The sequence below is a fragment of the Rattus norvegicus genome, chromosome 16 (genome assembly GCF_021556685.1).
Source record: "Rattus norvegicus strain SHRSP/BbbUtx chromosome 16, alternate assembly SHRSP_T2T, whole genome shotgun sequence".
Classification (NCBI taxonomy): Eukaryota; Metazoa; Chordata; class Mammalia; order Rodentia; family Muridae; genus Rattus; species Rattus norvegicus.
Window position 1 is genome coordinate 53,411,285 of NC_141549.1, and position 20,795 is coordinate 53,432,079.

Below are 20,795 nucleotides of genomic sequence, written 5' to 3' on the forward strand. Positions count from 1 at the left end.
AATAATTAAAATTAAGACTACGTTACAATAAAGTTTTTTTTCATTTTTATCCAATGTTGTTCTTAAAGTCTTAGGACCAAATATTTGTAAAATTTATGTTTTAGGAAGCTAATCATATCTTCGACGAAAGTGTGTGTGTGTGTGTGTGTGTGTGTGTGTGTGTGTGTGTGTGAGAGAGAGAGAGAGAGAGAAAGAGAGAGAGAGAGAGAGAGAGAGAGAGAGAGAGAGAGAGAGAGAATGGGATAATTTGATGCCATAAACAGCTTCAAATAAAAACTTGATGAGTATATGCCACCTAGTCAGTGTAGGTGAAATCAGGATTTTCTACTTAATTTTACCTAAATGTTTACTAAATAACTAAACATTGACTTCAGATGTTTGCTGTGTTCTGAAATGTTGGTTACTAGGACACAGAACAGTTTTAGAGTCACAGGAAGCTGAGGAGGATTCCAGAGATTTCCTGTATGCCCCACGCCCATGCCACATACGCAGTCTTCCGTACCCTTGAGCCCCTTCACTGACCGGATGTGCCTTACGTTTGGAGAACTACCGCTGGCATTCTTTCAGCTGCTCAGCTAGCCTTCCCTGTCTGGTGCGGGCCTCACAGCCTTCTCAGGATAGACTACCCCACTGTCTCCACATTCCGCTGTTCATGTATCCTGTCACACACTAGAGACCTCTTTGTTGCCTCTAAGTTTTAGTAATTACAAATGAAGCCTCTCCAGGCTTGCCTGTAGACACAATCTTTCCTCTCCTTCGGAGAGATACCCAGCACCAGAATTGCTGGATTGAATGGTAAGTCTGTCTTCCAAGGGGGAGAAACCTGGAGGCTCCAAACCTCACCAAGATTTGGCACTGCCAGAGTAGTTACAAACTGACAACATGCATTCTACTGTCACTATTGTCTCAGTTCTCACTTCCCTCACCACAGGATGGGCAGCATCTTTCCCCATGCCTGCTGTGCCCCATGGTTTCTTTGGAGAGGTGTCTGCTGAGGTCTTTGGCTCATGTCTTCATACGCTGCTTGCTTTATTTCTTGAAAAAGTGAAAATGATTGACTTATTATTTTGTGTATACGGGTGTTTTACCTGCATGTGCACCATAGGCTTGGTGTGTGCTCCCAGTGGCCAGAAGCAGGTGTCGGACCCCCTGGAATGAGAGTTATAGATGGTTGGTCGTGAGCCACCACGTGGATGCTGGGAAATAAACCCAGGTTTGAGAAGGCAGCAAATGTTCTTAAGCGCTGAGCCAGCTCTCCGGTTCTGCCTGTTTCCATAGCCTGACGTTCCCTGTGGTACTTAGATGTACATGCAGGCAAACGCGCATACTCATAAAGTTAAAAAAGTAAGTTGAATGAAATCTGGCTTTAATTATTCATTTTATGGATTGTGACTTTGGTATTCTATCGAAACACCCATTACCATACCAGCATGGCCTCTATGCTTTCTTCCACGGTTCTTGTGGCGTTTAACTCTCTGGTCTACTTTGGGGATAGATGTAACTAAGGCCTATAACTGTCCGGTTCTGGTGGGGGTGTGTTTGTTTTTGTTTTCTCTTCACTGTAGCCATGTAATATGTCCATTTACCTCAGAATCATTTGTTGTAGAGACTTTTTTTAGTCTCCACCTGTTGGCACGATTCTGGGGTCAAGGCCCAGTTGGTGTATCTCTGCAGATCTGACTGACACCCCTCTCTCTTCTGCTGATTTATCACGCACAGTGTCACAATATCCTGATTATCACAGTTTTCTACAGAGTTGTGGTATCAGGTAGCAGCAGTTCCCTAATTTATTTTTCTTCCTAAATATTGATTGAAATCGAGCAGCCTTTGTCTTTTGTCTCTCTGTCAACATTAGGATCAGCTATCCACAAAATAACCCTCTAGGCTTTTGCCTGGGGTTGGATTAAACTTATCATTCATTTGGGAAGTAACTGGGACCTCGGCAGCCTTATCACCCATGAACATAGTGTATCTCTCCATCTACTTAGTAATCTAAGGAGTGGTGATTATCGGGATCTCACAGTGTTCAGTCAACAGGTCTTAGACAGATTTTCTTAGTTTTCCCACCTATTCCATTTGTGGATGCTATTATAACAGCACGATGGCATTGTGGTTTAATCTTAAACTCTACTTATTCAATATTGCTTGGTAGAAAACTGATTGGTTTTTCCATCTTAACCTTGCTGCTAACAGCCTTGCTGCCCATTTTCTGATGCCATTCATCAGTGTATTAGCTTTTCTACATAGATGATGTCATCTGTGGGTCAGCATAGTGTCAGCATTCCTCTCCCTTCTCAGGCTGTTAGCTAGGCCTTCCCACATACTGTGGAAGAGGAGTCACGAGAGGCCACTGTGTCACACTGCTCTTCAACACACTGGGAAGGCTTTAACCTTATTAAAATCATGTTATTTGTAGGATTTTTAGAGATTACTTTCAACCTCAGGACTCCCCCTCTGACGCCTAGTTTAGCTCAGGATTTTATCATGAATAGCTATTGGATTTTATTAGTCTTTTTCTGTACCTATTGATACACTCCCGTGAGTTTTCTATTGCATGTAATTGATTCTACTAGTTGATTTTCAAAATTGGAGCCAGCCATACATACTTAGGATAAACTACTGGGTTCTGACGTCGAATGCTTTTTGTTCATAGCTTGGTTTGTTCGGCTAACACATCTGTGTCTCATAAGATGATGTTTTTTGTCAACACTAACAACGAACTGCAGATACGATGGGGACCTCACATGATTATAGTGAAATTAAAAGTTGCTATCACTTAGGGATAACCTCACGTGTTTGCATTCATACTAATGTGAACAAAGCATGCACTAACAGTCTGTGAAAGCACGGCAATACATTAATGTACAGCAGATAATACATCACTAAGCCAGCGCCTTACACACCTGCAGGGCTGGGGTGCAATTAGGAAAAGTTCCTTATTCTACAATTAGGGGAATGTTTTGTAAACACAGTGAAGTGCAACCTATATAGGGGTGGGGTTAGAGTTAGGACTAGGGCTAGGACTAAGCTTGGTTAGGGTTAGGGTTTGTTAGGGTTAGGGTTAGGATTTGTTGGGGTTAGGTTTGGAGGGCTGTGGTAACAGGAAGTGAACTAGAGAAAGACATGGGGTAGGACCATCTGCTCGAAGAGTTGTTATTCCTTCAGGCCTCTTAATCGTTTAGAAGCTATAGAGCATGCTATATGGCTATATGGAAGGATTTAAGTTATTAGTATTTATTAAATAAACTTTCTTCTTGGCTTCCTGCCTGCTCCTACCCTCTCAATAAATTAAGAACATCACATTCCTTTTGCTTCATCGTCCTGAGAGGGAGGAGAGGATGTGGCAGTGCCTGTCTTTGCTCATTTCTGCCTGCATTTCTAGGCATTGCCTTTGATAAACTCCTTTCTTATAAAGTGTTCTGGATGGGACCTTTTGCACTACTAGTAATGATTTCCGCTGCCTGCCATCAGATCGCAGCAAGCGCCTGTCTCCACGGAGCTTCGCCGTCAGATGCAGAAGGCGATGCCAATTTCCTTCCTTGATAAATGTTGATAGTCACCCTACCTCTCCTTGCACGGGGTCAGGAGGGGCTAAAATGCCCTAAATTATACTCTCTGGGACTACATTTCTCTACTTGGGACATTTGATCATTGTTTATCCTTAGCTGTACTTTCTATGCAAGAAACTGGACCAGAACATTCCATTATGAATTGCGAGCCTGTTCTCTGAAGAGATCCGTGGCTTGAAAACACTTACACATGAAAATTTTACAGATTTTTTTTGTCATCTTGATAAAAATACTGACATTAAGCAACCTTCATGCAGATCTTGTGTTATAAAAGAACAGTGAGGTATACAGGTCACAGAGAGAATATGTTATTTATTTAAATGTACACTACTTACTTCATAAGTTTAATATTAAATTAGACTCTAGAAAAATCTAATGTAACACATAAAACCTTCCACAAGCTTGACTAGGCTGCCAGGAATGTGATGATCTAAACCCCAAGGCAGCTAAGACACTAAAAGATCTTTCTTTTAAGCGCCACTGCCTAGGTGTCTCTGGGAGCTTGTCCTGGTATCCTCTCGGCTCCCAGGTCTTTGTGATGTCTGGGGAAAGAATTCACAGGAGACCCATGGAGTAGAATGGTGGTGGGCAGGTGGTGTTTACTGAAGGAAAAAGCAAAACTCTCTCAAGAGTGAGAATAAGCAATAACCAGAGAGCCCACGGTGCCAACTTCCATTTTAGACAGCCCTTACTTTGTTCCTGAAGACTCTAGGCTCTAGAGCTGGAAGGGTGGTTCAGTGGTTATCGAGCACCGCCTGGTCTGACAGAGGACCAGAGTTTGGTCCCCTGCACTCAAGTCAGGTGGCTCACAATCACATGTAGCTGTAGTTTCAGAGGATCTGCCGCCACTGGTCTCTATGGGCACCTATACTCACACACACCCATACCACATGCTCGCCCAACACATGCAATTAAAAATAAGTTAAAATAAACACTTAAACTCTCTTAGACAGACATGAGTAAAATATGACACTATCTCTACTAGTAACAGTGGCTTTTGTAATAATGATTCCAGGAATGGATCAGGCAGTGGAAAAGTAGGGGATGGGGGTGGGGTGGGAGTAGAGAAGGAGGGCCTGTGTCCTTACCTAATAAACCCTCCTGTGTCTGTATCGTAGATGGCATTCAGCTAGAGTTAGTCTGCTTCCCATTGAACTAGTGAATCTTCTGGACTCACTGTGTTCTTAAATTAGCTGTTTGACATCCAGGGCTAATTTTCCTCAATGGAACCTTCTTCTGTTATTGTTGCTGGTTTTCTTTTTCTTTTCTTTACATTTCAGGCTGTGGTAGCTAAGGTTGGCCCCAGGCTCCAGATTCTCCTATCTCCACTGCCCAAACTCTAGGATTACAATAATTGCCACCACCTCCCTCTCCCTCTCCCTCTCCCTCTCCCTCTCCCTCTCCCTCTCCCTCTCCCTCTCCCTCTCCCTCTCCCTCTCCCTCTCCCTCTCCCTCTCCCTCTCCCTCTCCCTCTCCCTCTGCCCCTTCCTCCCTCCCCTTCCTCTCTTCTTGTGCAATGCAGTGGGGAGCCCATGCAATATTGTATTATATATTTTAGCTTGCTCTCACCACAGAAGTTTTATGTATAATTGTGAGAGCATTTAGTAAACAGTTTTCTTTGTCTCAGGCCACGGAGACAGTACCTACTGCCGTGGGGAATCCTCAGGGTTTCTTTTTCTTGTCCAATCAGTTCTGACAACACAATGGGACTTATTTTCACAAAATGGTCTTGTAAAGAAAAAAAAACCCCGATGTTTGGTTTTTAAATGTTGTGGCAACAGCTACGTTGTTGTAAAAAGACACACCATATCCATGTCAGTCATTCACCCAACAAATACATTTTAAATGCAATTTAAAAAAGAAAGAAAAGAAAAAGAGCTGGAGAGATGGCTCAGTGGGTAAGTAATTCCCACCAAGCCTAGTAACCTGAGTTAATCCTGGATCCGTGTTGTAGAGGGCAAGAACTGATTTCCGTTGTCCTCTGGCCTCCTTCTGTGTACTGTGACACATGGGTACCTCCTGTCTGCACACAAAATAAATAATAACATATAATTTGAAAAATTAAGCAAATAATCAGAAACTGCTTCTAAATAACAGAGGCCACTCTGGGAAAGTGCTCCTTGGAGGAGTTGGGAAATGCTGTTCTCTGAGCTCCATACTGGAGAGTGGCAATTAGCTCCTGTGTGTCTGCCTATTGAGCAGTCCTGGAAACCACTGTTAAACATGAATAGTGTTGTGCACTGTCTGTATCCACACACACCCTCACACACAGATACACATAACACACACAACACACACACACAACACACACCCACACCCACACACACACACCACATAACACATACACCACACACACACATACCCTCACACAACACATAACCCACACACACAACACATAACACACACACAACACATAACACACACACCCCCTCACACCCTCTCACACATACACCATACAACACACACACCCTCACACATACACACACACCTCACACACACAGACACACACAACACATAACACACATACAACACATAGCACACACACCACACCACACACACACACACACATCACACACACACAACACATAACATACACACCACATCACACACACACACACACACCACACATACACACACACAACACATAACACACACAACACCACACACACATTAAACAGCACATAACACACACCCCACACACACACATGCACACGCACGCACACACACACAGAGGGGAGGAGGAAGGGGGAGAGGGAGGGAGAGGGATTGGTTAAGTAGATTCTTCAGAGTTGTCTCCCTCTAGTGGCCAAATGGTTTTGATGTTATTTTTTTATTTTTTCATGAGGTTATGAACACTTTATTTGAGTTGGTTATGTTAGTTAGTAAATGCATTGTTCTGAGATATTATAATTCTAAGAGTTAAACATCAGATTCCCAAGACACTGAAAGAACTTATGCCTCTTATTGCATGGCAATATTATATAAAATACTTCATTGGAATTTTACTGATTTTGGAAAACTCAATTTTTTAATTTAATTTAATTTATTTTTGTCTTTACAACCCAATGTCAGACCATCTTCTCCTCCATTGCCCCCTCATACAAATCCTCCTCCCATTTCTCCTCCTCCAAAGAAGCTCCTCTCTGGATCTCCGCACCCCCCCCCCCCCATACACATTCAAGTTCCATGCTCTCCCACTGAAGGCAAACAAGGCTTATGTTATTCTTTTAAACACACGGAGAAAGCTAAGGACATATGGCATCACAGCTCTTGTAGGGAACGTATCTCTTGACTATGAGCATAGCACTCAGGTTTGTTTCCTTGTTAATCCTGGAAAGAAGATGACAGCTTCAAAGGGTTTGCGTGAGAATGAGGGTGACTAGTTGTTAAATGGAAGTAACAAAGGAGTGTTGTAGTGTCACAGGTATGCGTTTAAAAGCCTCAAACACTCACACATTATTGACATAGGCACAGTCACACAGACGACAAATGCCAACTGGTCTGGACCTTGCTGATCTCCCAGAGTCATACTTAAGAACCTCTAAGTCTTCCAAAGTCAAGACCATAACTCTGAAAGCTTGCAGGAAGTGCTCTTGACAAACCAAGATGCTCCAAGGCAGGCAGAATAGGGACCCTTACCACAAGCCCATCCCTGAACCTTCGGTTCCAAGCAGACCACATGACAGAGGAAATTAAGGTAGCCAACGGAGATCAGCTGTAGACATTTTCCTGGATTGTGGAGGACTAATTTCCAGGGTTAAATCTCTAGGGCCTTATGGACAGAGAGGGGAGGGGAGAGACAGAGTGATATGACATGTGGACAGTTGGGAGATGCTGAATCTTCACTGCTGGCCTGAGCCAGGAGGAGGGGGTACCATAAGCCAAGAAACACAGCTGGTCCTACAACCTGGACAGGCCAGGACAGTGGATTCCTAGATAGAGCCTCTGGAAAGGAATGAGGCCTTGCCATTACCTGTGTTCACCCTCAGGAGGCCCATTCCAGCCTTCTGGCATCTGGAGCCATAAAATGAAAGACATCCGAGTTGCTGGAAGTCACCTGATCTGTGGTGGTTCCTTAAATGCAATAGAATACTATTTTGTGCCCTAATTCCTGTCCCGCAGGAAATGAGTTTGGGCAGGCTTTGAATGTGTGTGTACGTACGTACGTACGTATGTTTTGGGTGACTAGGAGCACCGTGTGTGGGCACCAGTCTGAGCATTCATGGGGAGGCCTGAGCTTAATGTTCCGAATGCTCCTTGATAGCTTCTCCATCTTACTCATTCAAAGAGTCTCCCGGTGAAACCCAGAGGGCACTAATACGACTTAGACAGCTTGCTCTGGGCAACCTGCCTCACCTTGTAAGAAGCCAGAATTGTGGTGTGTCTGACCTTTACGTGGGTTTCTAGGAGTCCAAAGTCCAGTCTCAACGTTTGTGTTTGTAGGAAGCCCACTAACCACCGAGCCATCTCCCTGTCCCTGACTTTATTCATGTCAATCAGAAGTGACCCACCAGCACTTTGCTCATGCCGTGCATCAGACCACGCAAATTCAGCCGAGACTCGGCTCTGAGAAGGAGCGCCCTCTGGACAGGTCCAGCAACACCTTCCATGCCACTGAGGAGAGAAAGGTCCAGCTGCCTCAGAAGGCCACGTTCCTTCTCTCGTGGAATAATGGGACTGGATTCCAAGTCTCATTGGTCCCTTTCACCTCCCCATTCTATTAGTCTGTGTGTGTATAGGTATGTGTATGTATATAATGTATATGTATGCACATACATACATACATATATACCATTGAATGTATATATGAAATAGTAAATGTATATCAAATACATATAACCATTTATAATAGTAAATGTTATATAATTTTAAAATGTTTTTAAAAATCCTTTTATTGATTCTTTGTGAGTTTCACACCAGTTCCAGTCATTTCCATGGCCCTCATATCCACCCTCCACCTTGGCAACCTCCCCCTTCCAATTAAAAAACAGACAGAAGAAGACCCTAAACCAAACTAAACTCAACCAAGCCAAACAAAACAAAACAAAGCCTACAGAACATCCCATCACAGAAGCTGTAGTATATCAGTGTCCCACAGTAAATCTCTCTGTCTACACTCTTCACTTGCAAATGCTCACTGCAATGAGTCATTGGTCTGGTTCGAGATCTCTGGCTTCTGTGTCACCAGCAATACTGGATCCTCTCGGGGACTCCCAGTTATCCTGTTGCTGCCCTGAGTCCTGGTTATCCTGTTGTTGCCTTGTGTTGTGGAGATCTTGCAGCTTTGGGTCAGCAGGACTGGCCCTTTCACACGTCCCAGCTATTCGAAGATGATATAGATTTTGGGGTAGGACAACTCAAAACCCTGAATCTAGGCCTGGGTGACATCTGAGTGGTCAGCCCGCCAGTTCTCTCTTATCCACACCACTAGGATGAGTTCTCCAACGCTGCTCGGCTGGGCCTCCCAGTGCTGCATTGGCAGGAGACAGGGTCAGCTCTCGCTCTCATGCCCTCTGGGCTGGATCACCTGCTCCCACACCTCCAGAGCCAGCTCCACGATGCTGCTCAGTCAAGGTGTGAGACCCATTCTCCCACGCTATAGCCTTCGAGGGGCTGACCAGCTCTCTATTCTCATACCATGGGGCCAGCTTCGCCCATGCCTTCACCATTAGGACCAGGTCCACTGTTTTGCCCAGGTGAGGCACAGGGCTCATTCTCTCAAGTGCCAGTGAGAGGCAGGGCTAGCTCCTGTTCTCCTGACTTTGGTGCCAGCTCTCCTGACCACCACAGGTGGGATTGGGGAAGGGCATCACACTCGTGCCCTCTCCACCTCATGGCAGATGAGTGGTGAGGCCAGCTCACCTGCCCCCTCCCCTTCCATGGAGCCAGCTCTACTGTGCTGCCCAGGTGAGGGGCAGGGCCCACTCTTCTGAGTGTTGTAGCCAGTGAGGGCAGCTCAACTGCTTTCCTGAGCCTGGGGCCAGCTGTCCCTACTGCTTCAGGAATGAAGGGAAGAGGGCACCCATACCTCCCATGCCCAGGCCACCTCAAATACTAGCCAAATAAATCCTGTGCTTTCTTCCTGGGATCTGGCTCCCCTGCACACCCTCCCCCTCCACTCCCCATACCCATCCCCTATCCCCACTCCCCCACTCCCCATCCTCCTCAGCCACCCTCTACCCCCGCCACCTGCTGTGCTGTCCAGGTGAAGTGTAGGGCCTGCTTTCCAAAGTGCTACAGCTAGTGAAAGGCAGCTGGAGGTAACAAGGGGTAGAAGGGGGTCCGGGTGGGCATCACCTCCGTGTCAGTGCCACCCTATGGAGGACTGGACCAGCTTTCCCTTATTCATGCTTTCAGGGCTGGTCACCTGTGCTCCCGTCCTTAGGGCCAGCTTTACTGTTCTGCCTGTGACAGGGTCCACTCTTCCCAGTGCTGCCACCGGTGAGAGGTAGGACGGCTTTCCAGAGCACCACTGCCAGTGAGGGGCGGGGCCAGTCCTGCTCAGCCCCGGACACGTACGGAATCCGTAGCAGCTGCCCAGACCAGGGACATGGTCTCTAGTGATAATATGCACCAAAGACATCATCATTGTCCTCTGCTACTACATCGCCAGAGACCCAGACATGGTTCTCAGTGGCATCATAGGACTTCGCCATGGCCTCAGGGGGCGGGGCTGGCTACTCACAAGTCTACTCCTCTCCAGCCTGAGTCTCCAGTTCCATCTCTTCACAATGATCTAACTGCTCCACTTCTCCTTCTCTCCCCTCACATACTTGCACATTATAACAGCTCCAGCTGCGGGCAGGCCACCCGGCTGGCGGGCCTCTGGGTGACCTCCTCTGTCTATGCTGCGAGGCAGCTAGTGGGTCTCTAGGTGCTGACAGCCTGTTTGTGTGGCTTTGGAGTGGGGCGGGGCAGTCTGTGGGCATCTTTTGCCTTGTGGCATGGCACTTGGCAGGTCTCTGTCTGGATCTGTATATTTTTAACCTTTCAAAGGACGACTGAGACAACAATGGCACTTTTGTTTTGCGCCTGCATCTATTCTGTAACGGGGGCGGGGGGGGGGGGTGCTTCCTCAAAACAAGAACCCGCTCATCTCCATTTTGCAACATGGCGGGCACAAAATCTTCCAAGACGGTCTGCAAAGGGAAACAACCGAAGCCAAGAAGGCTTGTCGTGGTGAACAAGATGAAGGGAGGTTAACCTCAGAGCCACAAAGCTGAGAAGTAGGAACTGGGACCTAATCCTGCAAGAGAGATCAGTAGATGGTCCCCTTCTATCTACACTCCATAAAGGCCTGGGATAGCAGGGAAGTGATCAGCATGTTTAATCCTGTATTGTAAAGGGAAAAGAGAGGCTCCTCACGAAGCCTGTGGGTGGTGGCAAGAATAGAGGTGGAGGCAGCCACAAAATATGTAGATATGATTCTACTGAAAGCCATTCAGCCACGGAGGATAGAGAAAGTTTGTTCCGCACCAGAGTAGACTTAGAACCAGCATTGTCGCCTGGGGCTAGAGGTGAGAAGGTAGCTCTCCCTGAAACTATTAGACATAGCTGGACCTCTCTCTTTGATTGGGTTCCTGTGCATAGAACATTCCAGAAATTTGTCACTATTACCTCCAGCCGGTCTCAGATGCGTCAAGAAAAAAGATGCAGCACTCAATTTTTGAATAACGGAGTCTTTGATGCAGAGGAAGGAGTATCAGCTTGCAGCACCGTGCAAGCTAGCTCCTGGCTCAGTCTATTTTCTGCAACTATAGCAGAATGCTGCAGCTAAGGAATTTATAAGGAAGAGAGTATATCGATGGCAGTTCTGGAAGTTCAAGACCCAAGATCCATACATACATTATAATGCACTGACATCTGGCAAAGGGCTTTCTGCGTCATCACGTGGTGGAGACAAGAGGCAAGGGAAGGCAGCGTGGGAGTGGAGAATTCTCTCTTTTCTAAAAGTATCACCCAAACCTATCAATGCCGATGGAGCTCAAAGCCTAACTACACCCACTGCTTAGTCTAATCACAATGGCTCACTAGTTAATGTTCCCATCACCCTGACAGAGAACCTGGCGGAAGCTATGGAAGGAGATGAGGGTCACTATTGACTCTCAGTGGATGGCCCATCATGATGGGAAGCAATGGTCGGGAAGAAGGCACAGAGACTGGAGCAGCTTGTTCTGTGACAGCAGGAGTTTGTGACATGGTTGGTTCACATCTTGATGGTCAGAAAAGAGTGAGAGAATGGGAAGTAGGTGATGGAAAGAGCTGTAAGGCTCACCCCCAATAGCCCGCCTCTATTGCTAGCTAAACACTAGGCCTCCCAAATAGCCCATCAGCCAGAGGCAAGTGATAAACAGGAGCCTCGAGGGGACAGTCATACTCAAGCCATGAGAAACAGCAGCAAATTTAACATGAGTTTGATGAGACTGAAATTCAAAGCTCAGACACCGCCAGAGTGGTGGTGTATGCCTGTAATCCCAGCCCTGAGAAGGTAGGAGCAGGAGGAGCAGGAGTTCAAGACCAACCTCAATTACCTAGGGATTTGGAAGCTAATGGGCTGTGTGAGACCTTGTTTAAAAATACTCTCTCTCAGACACAGATGGACAGACAGACATAAAGACACACACACACACACACACACACACACACACTCACAGAGAGACAGAGACAGAGACAGAGACAGAGACAGAGACAGAGAAAGTCCTGAAAAGCCAGAGACTCTAAGTTATGCCCAAATCAAAGTTGTCCCTCAGCTCTCTGGATCCCAGTGTTCTGCATTCTCTGTTGCAAACCTTGAAGCCCTAAAATGTACAAAGAACCTAATTAAATAGCAGATATCCTTAAAACCAAGAAAACAAGATGAGGCCTGCAGTTGCTGGCAGAGGGCATTTGCAAACTCTGGGCGAAACCCAGTCCTTGCTACTGTAACCTGAAGAGGAGGAAACAGCAGGATTCTAAACTACTCCCGGTTTCTTCCACTCAACTTTCTTGCAGCTTCACTGGAAGGGAAACCACCCAGGGCTCTTAAGCTTCCTTGGGTGCTGAGTGAGTGCTCCCAGAGGTGCTTGTTGTGCCTCTGACAGCTCAGGGGAACAAAGGCTCTGATTCAAGGCCTCTGTAGCTCACACAAAGTACAGGCAGAGAACCTTTCCCTCAGAGCAACATCACACCTCTGGCTTCGTAAATGTCTCCAGTAAATGAGGGGCTTTGGGGTCTGTAAAGTGTGATTTTTGTATTTCATTAAACCCCCAACACTCCAAATTATAACCACTGGGCTCATTAAGGGTTCTTAACAGTGCTGTTTCCAGAATGAGTTACACGAATTTTTACTCTCCAAGTGGGCCTACTTTGCTGATTAGCACTGAGGTAACTGCAGGAGGCTGAAGCTGGGTTCTCATATCGCTCTGCGTGTGTGTGTGTGTGTGTGTGTGTGTGTGTGTGTGTGTGTGTGTGTGCGCATATGTATGTGTGTAAAGTCACACCCATTTTATTTTGAGCCTTTTGTGGAGGGTCTTGTTGAAGTTTTCACTATGCCTGGTCAGTAAGTAGTTTTTTCTTGCCACATTCTATGCTGAAACCTAACATGGAAAAGTTTACTCGTGGGTTTGATTCAACTGCTTCTGTTTCTATGGAAACCCAGGCCACTACAGAGACCGGATTCTATATTCCTGCTGCCTGGCCCACCTTTCACTAGCAATTTTAAAGCAGCTTTTTGCCTCTTCTTTGAGCATTAACCTCTGGCTAGCAGAGATTTGTGGATTTGCAGAACATCCATGAACAAGGAACTCACAAAGGACCAAATCCAGAATAGTCATGTGATGCGAGGCAATCTCTACACGCTGAGCCCTTTGCCCTTTGCGCCTTAAAGACAAACCTGAATTGTCTAAGAAAGGTCAAGAATGCCAAAGAAGGGAGCACCTCCAGCCCAGTGATAGGACACCTCCTGAGGTTGCATTCAGGCTCCACAGGGAGGCTGGGATTGACCATCAGTGCCTGCCACAAACTCGGGGAGTTCTACAGAGACACAGGTTATTCCTGAGTTAGGCACTAGATGTCTACTTTAGACCAAATTCCTACACACTTTCAGTCACTTTGACATGGACTCCTGAGAGCTCAGTCAAGTAAGGTCACTGCTGGGGCCAAAGTTCATAGGTTGATCATTTAATCCCCCAATTCATGTGCTAATACAGTTTGGGAGGGGTTCTTCTGTGAGGGGATTAGGATTAAATAAGATCTTGAGGATGAGGCCTCTGTGATGGTTCTAGTGCCTTTGTAAGAGGAGGGAGAGAGATGAGTGCTAACATGGCTGCTTTATTTTGCCATGTGGTACCCTCTACCCTGTGATGCAGGAAGAAGGCTGTCATCAGATGTCACCATCTTGATAGCACATTTTCCAGCCTTTAGAACTTTGAACCAAATACATATTCCTTATAGATTAACCAGTCCGTGGTGTTGACTTATAGCATCTGAAAAACTGATATTGTATTAATAGTCAATAAATTACCTTGCATATCTTACACAAGTATTTTATCTGTACATATTACATAAATAAATGTTGGAAGAAAACACACCAGAAATATTAGTTTCTATAGGTAGTGGGGTTATTGGAGGTTCTCTTTTACTTATATTGGTTCTTTTTTGTTGTTCGTTCATTGTTTGGTTTGTTTGTTTGTTTTAGGTTGTATCCATAAGTCTAAAGATGTCTCAAGAGGAAGACTATGGCAGATAGGCTGGCTCAGCTTGTGGTTCCTATGGCAGTGAGATGTCCAGTCTGAAATAATGGACTGGCACTGTTTCTAATGTCTCGAGACAACCATTTTTATGGCAGCAAAATGGAGTTCAGAATGAAAAACTTGATGTGCTCCGGAAAGCAGAAAGAGCCAAGGAGAGACCCAGCCATGATTTCACAGCTCACGGAAAAGGGCTTCTCGTTATTATCCAGGACTGATGGAGACAGGGATGGCCCGCTGTATCGTAGAGCATGCTAACTGTGGAAGTCCCTCAGCACTGTCTCTATGGAAACTGATGGCTGCACAGATGATAGAGTGGAGGTTGCCCCAGAGCTGAACCCTTTCTATTCAATCCCATTTGTGTATGTGACTTTCACACAGTATTCTGTTTAAAGATGGACACCATGGCAAAATAGTAAAATAACGCTGATCCTGACTAGACACCAGCTCTCCATCCCTGTGGATGGAGACACCCGAGGTGACTTACTACGTGAGAGGTTTTATCTTGGCTCATGGGTACAGAGGTATCATTCCTTACTTAGTAGGCTCATTGTCTGGAGCTAATGGAAGGCAGTGCATGATGGGAAGAGATGCTCAGTGGAGCATAGCTGCTCACTATAGCACTAGAAAAACAAACAAACAAACAAACAAACAAACAAGGTACTACTTGGAAGGGGCCATTGTAGTTCCAGTGCCCCCTTCCAAGGAATGTCTTGCCCAATATCCTGCTTTCTTCCAGCAAAGATTACAGTATCTTCCAATGGTGTCCCGGGTTGGCGACTGTGCTGGCTAGTTTTAGGTCAGCTTGACACAAGCTGCTGTAGTCATCTAAGAGGAGGAGACCTCAGCTGAGAAAATGCCTCCATAAGATCAGCAAGTCTATTGGGCATTCTTTAAATCAGTGATTGATGGGGGAAGGCTCGGCCCATTGTGGGCGGGGCCACCCCTAGACTGGTGGTCCTGGGTTCTATGAGATAACCAGCCGAACAAGCTATGAGAAGAAGCCAGCGGGTTCTACGTGAAAACCGATGCCACGAGGAGAAGCCAGTGGGCAGCACCCCTCCATGGTGTCCGTATCAGCTCCTGCCTCCAGGCTCCTGCATGAACCCCACTTTGTCTTCCTTTATGGACTATGACTCAGACATCTGAGCCAAAGAAAAACCCCTTTCTCCCCAGGTGACTTTTGGCTTTTCACGATGGTGTTTCATCACTGCAATAGAAACCCTGACTAAGATAGTGACCAACCCTTAAGCAATGTCACCTTTGGCAACACTATAAAATACATACCATAGTATTTGGTTTTTACTAACGCTAAACAGATCGTCTCCAGCTCTTCTCCTACAGATCCACTTTCTATCTTTATGATCAAAATTCAATAAAAGGGCGATGATTGCTTTCAAAACTCGTTAAAAAATTGATTTATTTATTGTGTATACAGTATTCTGTCTGCATGTATGTCTACCGGGCAGAAGAGGGCATCAGATCGCAGTGTAGATGATTGTGAGCCATATAGTTGCTGGGAATTGATCTCAGGACCTCTCTGGAAGAACAGCCAGCGCTTTTAACCTTTGAGCCATCTCTCCGCACCTCAAAACTCTTAATATTGCCAAAGTATTAACCCCCAAATCAACCTGCCTGGGATTCATCAGCTTCCCTTAATATTTTTGCATGCATTGAACATGATTATCTTTAAAACTCTTTGTTGTTTTGATGGATGTTTAAATGAAGTCCTTCGTTGTGTGTGGCACGCGTCATAAGGATGTGACCTCCACCCCCACTCCCCACCCCCGCGGCTATCTCCCAAGACTTTTCCTCTTTGGAGAGGACTTGTTTCCTCCGCTGTCTAAGTGCCTGTTTTTTATTCTCATTAAGCCCTTAGCCAATTACAAGAGGTGGCTTCTAGAAAAGCCAGAGCTATAATAGGGCTCTTTTGAAAAAAAGTAGATACCAAGATGTGAAGTCTCTCCTGTCCCTGTACTCTATCTAGACCTGCAGAATTCCCAGGTACCTGTGCTAACAAGCAAGCACACAAGCAGAGGTCTTCCCGGTCCAGGTGACCACACATTGATACCTAACAGTATCAGGGTGTCCGACTGAAGGTGGTCAAGTGCAAGTTACAAAAGCGATGTCTTGGATCGCAACTTTAAATGGTAAGAGAATGGCCACTAGGTGGAGCTATCCTTCCAAAATACAATCTTAATCCCGCTCCCTGAACTTTTTTTTAAAAGCAGAAATAACTCTAGCTGGGAAATATCAAAAAGGCTTATTGCGATGATTCGTTCCCCACCTAAATTTTGTGCCGAGCTACTGTCTACAGCTTGTACTGCCACCTTCAGCTAAGGCGCTCACGTTTGTTCATATCACTGACTTATAGGTAAATTCAGGGGAAATTCAAGGGGTGGGCAGAGGTGGGGAGTGGGGCCATAGGGGAGTGTTTAAAGTATTTTAAACAAAACCAGGGTTGAGAAATGTGTATTTATCTCAGCAACAGAACATTTTTAAAATGTATTTAAAAGACATTTAACATGTTATTAACTATGCTCAAAATGTAGATGTTAAATATGTACATTATGTAACATTCTGATATATAAATAGAACGGAAAGCAGATTTATACAAAATCGTATGTTGTATATATTTAAATATATAACTGTTTTTTCTTTTATTCTTTTCTCATACATTATATCTTAGTCACAATTTTCCTTCCCTTCACTCCTCCCATTCCTTCCCCGCCTCCCCTCTCCCCGAGATCCACTCCTCCATTTTAAGTATATAATTGTTATATTTGTCTTATATAACTATAATATATATATACATATATGTATAACTATGATAGATATTCATAGTATTCTGATATGTAATTATATATGCAATATATTTTATATGCTAAAATTATTGAATTTGTGTCTTATAATTCCACTTACATATAAAATACATACTAAATATATTATGTACCACAGCAAATAAATAATTTATATGTAAAAATGTTTTAAAATTTATATTTTATATTTTTCTATTATTGAGTAATACAAACTTGTTTTATAACCCAACTAATTATGCTTTTCCCTTAAATAATACTCAAAACCTTGTACAAAATAGAATCATCTTTTCTGGTGTATCCGAGGTACTCTGTCTTGTGCTTCTATAGCCTGCATTTGTTTACATGGGTCGGAAATAGGAGAGGAGCAGTTACGTTTAAAGAAACTGGAGGTGGCTGGTTTTCCTTCCTAGGCTGCAAAGTGGCTGCTGTGGCTGACAGGGAGGAATGCTGTCAGAAATTAGAGATGACATGAGCCTCAGGAACTGTCTGAACACGTGGCCTCCAGCAGGTGATGTTGTCTGGGGGAACTGAGGCACCTCTGGGGCACAGGGACTAAAGTAGAGAGAACATTTGGAGTCAGCCTTGAGGGTCATAGGCAAATCCTGCTTCTGATCTTACCCCTGCATCCTGGTTGGCCATGATGTGAGCAACATCACCACCCCATCCCACAACGGCTCTCTTCCCACTAACTGTCAGCCCGAACCAGTCATTGGCCTTTAACTTGAGCCCCTCTCCTCCCACCTCCCAACCCCCCACTCACCCCACCCTCCACCCACAAGAGGTGCAGCAATGGGTAACAAAGAAAAGTGACAGGAAGATGTCAGAGAACACAGAACCATCTAGAACAACTGAGTTAAAACAATGTTCATAAAAATCAGAACAACTTTCTGAAACGGACAGTCCCTGCCCCAAAATTATAATTCCCAAGGCAAATTAGTTATGTTTCAAATGAAAGCTTTTGGGACACTTTCTTTCAGAAGTGTTTTATTTTCCAAAGTAAATGCCGCAAAGCTTTTGAAGCTAGAGACAAGTGCAAAATTCGTGAGCTTCAGCCTTTTGCCGTATCAGTAACTGCCAGGAGATGTTGGAAGTGTATTTAGAACTTTGAATATGACGCATACGACTTGAGATGTTTACCGGAAGCTAATATGATTGCTGACATGAGAAAGCAAGGAGACATTACAGGACTCCTAGAGCTAGGGAGATACTGTCTGTACTTCCTCACACACAAAAGCAGGGCTCGGTTCTTACTAAACAAGGCCAGAACAGTTTATGATCATAAGAAACCATTAGCAATAATTTTAAGCAGACTGTAGTAGAAGTAACCACCAAGAAAGTGATTCACATAGTCACAAAGTAAAAGTAAGTGTGATAAAGATAATACTTAAAAGAAAAAGCACACATTGACGGAAATCACATCTCAAATCCATTAACCAAAAAAATTTTTTTATTGAAAACACATTTTTTTCATACATTCCGATTACGATCCTGAAAGTTCACAAGATCCAGAAGTAAATGAACATTTGGACAGTAATGAGAACACTCTGACTTGTCTGTGGTCTTGTAAGTAATGTGAGAAGATTAGCTGGTCATTGGGGTCGAGAATTCTCATGGCAGCAGTTCAGCTACAGGAGCAGAAGGGACCTTCAAAACCGTCTTCTCGGAGATAAGACATCAGACATCTGCACGTGGATCTCAAAGTATTTCTTTACACCCTTCTTCCCTTACGTTGGAATGGCATAGCACAGCTGGAACTCACAGCCAGCACAGAAATAAGAATTCTGAGTGTTCTGCCACATACATCGGCCCTAGGTGACCACAGGACAGTCCCCCTGCCCATCTTACAATGAAATAGGGTAGTTCAGTGGTGTTTACAAAGATACTTTTTCCATCCTGTCATCTGAAACCTTAGCAGAAAGGGACTTTCTGTGATGTAGACATGTTTGCTTTCATAGTTTTAATATTCTGTACCATGAATATTTATTATAGGAAACAACTTTGGCTCACAGTCCCTTGTCACTGTCATAGAACATGAATGGTCACTCAAAATCTGCACAAAATACACAATAAGTCAGTGTAATGTGGATAATACTTTTCCTTTAAGAGACAAAATAGATAATCTATTATATTCTGTGTTTGATATTGCCCTGAAAAATTCAAATGAGAACAGGAAATATGCAAATAGACATTTCAATCCAACTTTATCTTTAAAGAGTTTTTAAATCTTTTACTTGTGTTTGTCTGAGATGTCTCCCATAAATCTCCGTTCGAAGACGTGGTTCCTCAGTTGGTTGGAGACATGATCTCGTCACTCGGACCATTGAGATTTTAAATCACTCATGCTGTTGCCAGTGTGTTCTCTGCCTCCTGCTTGTGGTTTGAGATATGAACTCTCAGTTGTTCCTGAGGCCACTCCGTCATGGACTCTAACCCAGTGAACCATGTGCCTGATCAAACACTTTCTGTTACACAGGGTGCCTGGCTTCACTGTGTTTTACCACAGAATGGGAAAGCAGTTATTACCACGGCACGTGTATCCCGTGGGTGTGCAGGTGCCTGCAGAGGTCAGAAGTGGGCATTGGACCTCTTAGGGCTGGAGTTACAGACTGGTGTGAGAGGAAACTCAGGGCCTCTATTGAAGTAGTAAATGCTCTTAACTGCTGAACCATTTCTCCGGCCCCTGTAAGACTTGATTTTAGAAGTCGGTAGGGGCTAGAAGTCACCAGCAACTGATATCACTAATTCTTCTAAACCACTCTGATAATGCTGTCATATGCTTCACCCTGAGACACTACTACGCTGTGACCCACAACTGCCCCGCATGTCTTCTGCCCCATCATTTATTCACCTCTTCAGTGCTCCTTCTAACCTTTGCCTGTAACCCACTGACTTGATTAAGTCCTTCCATCTACTGTTCCTGCCATCTCTAGGCTGTCCTCCCTCTCACCTAATGGCCTTCTGTCTCTTTTACATTTTCTTCGAGACAGATTCTCATGTAGCCCAGGCTGGTCTCCAACTCATTATGTAAGGATTACCTTGAACTCCCAACCCTCTGACCCTCCCAGCCTTTGTCTCCCAAGTACCGGCCTTCACTGCCACATCCATCTTTTCTTCCCTTTCATATTTCATATTTCCTCCACAGGTCTCACTCTCCCGAGAGATTGTGCCAACTCTTCCCTTGCCTAAACATTCAATATCTGTCCTCCTTTACTTTGTCACTCCCTGGTAAGAAGAACCTCTGATTTAGTCCAAGTGGCACATTCATTTCCGCATACTCTGCAGTTGAATGTGGCAGGGGAAACTGGTTTCTTCCACTCTTATAGATTGAAAGAATGGCTACTGTGAAATGGCTATGCTCCGAAGACCACCTACAGACCCAGTGCCATTCTCATCAAAATTCCAATGTCATTTTTCACAAAAAAGGTATTGAAATTCATATGGAAAGAGGTGGAGAGATGGCTCAACAGTTGAGAGCACTGCCTACTCTTCCAGAGGACCCGGGTTCAATTCCCAGTAACCACATGGCAGCTCACAACTGTCTGTAATGCCAAGATCTGATCTTACAACATGCATGGGTAACCCTTTGGGCTTTTTATATGTCTACTCCAGTTCCCGAATGATTACACGGAGGCTCATTTATTTATGTATAAGTGCCTAGGCCTGTCGATGCCCACACCAAC

At 44.8% G+C, this 20,795-nt stretch overlaps 1 protein-coding gene; it reads left to right on the plus strand.

Annotated features, from left to right (window-relative positions):
• The window catches only part of Erich1 (glutamate-rich 1), a gene marked incomplete at its 5' end in the record, with an annotated part of 52,793,804 nt that overhangs the window by 22,540,725 nt on the left and 30,232,284 nt on the right, over positions 1-20,795 (plus strand).